This window comes from Antrostomus carolinensis, unplaced genomic scaffold (genome assembly GCF_000700745.2).
Source record: "Antrostomus carolinensis isolate BGI_N321 unplaced genomic scaffold, ASM70074v2 scaffold27242, whole genome shotgun sequence".
In the NCBI taxonomy this organism is placed as follows: Eukaryota; Metazoa; Chordata; class Aves; order Caprimulgiformes; family Caprimulgidae; genus Antrostomus; species Antrostomus carolinensis.
The window spans coordinates 731-4,004 of record NW_010300664.1 but is presented as its reverse complement, the minus strand read 5'-3'; positions in this window follow the sequence as shown (position 1 = coordinate 4,004).

The window sequence follows — 3,274 nt, the reverse complement described above, 5'->3', positions numbered from 1 at the left end:
TTAATCGTGCATTATTCACTAGTATTTATGTGCTCTTACTCTGTATAGTTAAGACTGTTATTTTGTAGCCATGGCTGACACGATATATCAGTAACTAAAAAAAAAAATATAAAAAAATATAAAAGATTAAGACCCCCCCGAGTTGAAACTGTGCTCATAGCTGTTTTCATATGATGAAAAATCCATTAAAATAAATTAAAAAACCAAACCCCAATGTGATCATTAATTGTAAAACGCTTTGTAAAATTCACATTTACAAAATAATAAAGTAAATTACAATTAAAAGCTTTTCTTTGCTCTGTTTGCTTTCGTTCTGGGTGGTGGCTGTTGTGAATCAGAAGGGGTTGTTAATAGGGGCTGAAGGGGCTCCGGGTCCCTGCGCTGCCACAGGTGTGAAACAAACCCAACTTTGGCTGATTTTGCCCAAATTTGGGGGTTTTTGGAGATCCCTGCCCTGGGCTCTCCCCTCCTCACCTGAGCTCCCTTGGGCATCTTTCGGTTTTTTTCCCTGGACACATCACACACTCGTTTGTTCCTGTGCTCACTTCATTTCTTAGTATTATTAAACTTGACTTCGCAGCCCCCGTTTGGCACGCGGGCGCTGTGCCCGAGCGCGGGGCCGTGGCCGGAGCGAGGACGCAGCATCAGCCGAACCCACCGCTTCCCCGCTTCGCTCAGCCCTTCACCAGGGGAAAACCACACCCAGGCTCCGAAAATACCAGCAGGTAAAGCTATGGTTGCGGGGGCAGCCAGGGTGGGAGTCAGCAGCCAGCCCACCCACCCCTGTGATGAGGTTGCCAGGCCTCGGGCAGCGGGTGGCTGGGGCTGGTCCTGGCGCAGGGTGAGGAGGCTCCATGAGATGTTCTGCTCAGGGATGGGGTTGCTGTGGGGGTTCAAGGCCAGGTTGGATGAGGCTTTGAGCAACCTGGTCTAGTGGAAGGTGTCCCTGCTGATGGCAGGGGGGTTGGAACTGGATGAGCTTTAAGGTCCCTTCCAACCCAAACCAGTCTGGGATTCTGGGATTCTATAATGTTGTCTTTGGGGTGGGGAGGAGGGAAAAGGGTCACAAAGCCCCCGAGCTGGAGATGCCCTTGCGAGGCAGGTGGAAGGGAGGGCTGGGGGTGTTGGGGAGCTGTAAGGGTGCTAGTTCTGCTCTCTGTAATTTTTATCCTTTTTTTTTTTCCCCGTCCCTTCCAACCCAAACCAGTCTGGGATTCTGGGATTCTATAATGTTGTCTTTGGGGTGGGGAGGAGGGAAAAGGGTCACAAAGCCCCCGAGCTGGAGATGCCCTTGCGAGGCAGGTGGAAGGGAGGGCTGGGGGTGTTGGGGAGCTGTAAGGGTGCTAGTTCTGCTCTCTGTAATTTTTATCCTTTTTTTTTTTTCCCCTCAACCGAATTGGCCATAAAATTGCTGAGAAGCTGCATTTCCTCTGCTTGGTAAAAAAAAAAAAAAGGGCCCAACAACCACTTGCATTTGGGGTTTCATTTAATCTCATCTCACTGAAAGGAAAAACACAGCAACTGGGATGCTCATGTACGGCACAAACCGCCGTGTTATATAAACCATTTCAAACTGATTTATTCTAAATGAGTTGTTATAATCAGAATTTTCCTTATGAGCAGCTTTCTTGCAAACGTCAGTATTTCAGAAAAAAAAAAAAAAACCAAACAAAAACCAACAAAAACCCAACCGTCATACGACCACTCCAATATTTCAAACTGATTACTTATAAACACCATTTCTAAAATTAGGTCTTTGGTGTGCGGTATTGTCAGAGTGGGTGTATTATGATCTGCAGAGAGTATAAAAAGATAAATGAGTTATTTAACCAAGAAAACGACGTTGCTGTAGAAATGTGCAGAGGGAACGTGTGCGGAGGGGGGAGCAGGACCGCGCTGTACCCAGCCTCGCGTTGCAGCAGCCGGCACGGTGTGCGGGGAAACTGGTGGGGAGAACACGGGGTGGGTGGAGGAAGGTTTCCTTCCCACCTCAGTGTTGTTATCTTTATTATTATTGCTATAAACTGGCCGGTCTCCCTCTGCCCGGCGTGGGGCGGCGATTTTGGCAGTGCCTGGAGATGGAGGAGGCTGAGCCGTGGGGTGATGGGTGCACCCATGGGTGCTCTCTTCCCCAGGGCTTTAAAAAATGACTATTTTTGGCCGCTGTATTGGATTGCAGCTGATTCCTGGGAGGCAGCTCTGGGGTTTAATGTCTCATTCTCTATTTTCTTGGGATCTTCTCTGGAGGGAGACACACCGGAACGCTGCACCCACTCAGACTCTGAGTTTGGCTCCTCACCTCCACCCCTGCTGGTTTTTGGCCCCAGGGTGTCACAGGGCTGCCCTGGGTGCGGGCTGTCCACCCTATAGGTCCCTGGGGACATGGCCAGGTGGGTGCTGGGGTTGGGGACCACCAGCCCAGGGACAGTGGGGATGTTGCACTGCCCTGTGTGCCTGGGGAGGAAAGTACATCCAGGTGTCCCACAGCGCCCAGCAGCTCCCTCCTTCTCCAGGAAAAAAAGCCTGAATTGAGTGAAAGCTGTTCCTCCCGCTGCAGTCCCCGCCGGGCTGCAGATTGAGGCTGCTTTGGGATTTTTTTATAGTTTATCTTTTCCAGTGCTGCTCTGCACCAGCTCCTGGTGACATCCCACCCCAGGAGGGGGAAGAGGAGCTCATCACGCACTGTGGTGGAGGAGGTGAGGCCGCCTGGCTGCAACCAAACAGCCAAACCAAAAGGGCCAGGAACTTGCTGCTGGGTGCCTGGAGAGGTCCTGAAACATGAGGTGAGGACAGGGGAAAGCAGGAGGCTCTGGAAGGCAGCTGGCCAGGACCACGTGTGGGAGGGCCAGGGAGTGGCATGGCCCTGGGCAGTCACCCCCACGCTGGCTGATGCAAAAGGCGTTGGCCATTACAAATGGCATTGGCCACTATAAAAGCTGTTGGCCACTGCAGAAGGCGTTGGTCCTCACCTTTGCAGCTGGGGGATGCCGGTGGGTGGCCAGCAGACACCGGGGACTGCAGTTATCCCACCACTGCACTGCTCCCCCAGCACTGAGGTCCTGCATGAGCCCAGCACCATCACTGCTCTCAGCCCTGTGGGAAAGAGGAGAAACCAAGAGCTGCAGCTGGCCAGAGCCAAGAAACCAGGTATGGCTGATCCATCCCAAATCACCCCCCTTTCCCGAGACCTCACCGGGGGGGGACAGCGGGGATGGTGCACACTTGCAGGTGCTGGGGGTGCCCCTGCTCCCTCTCCCCAACTCGGTTCGTGGGA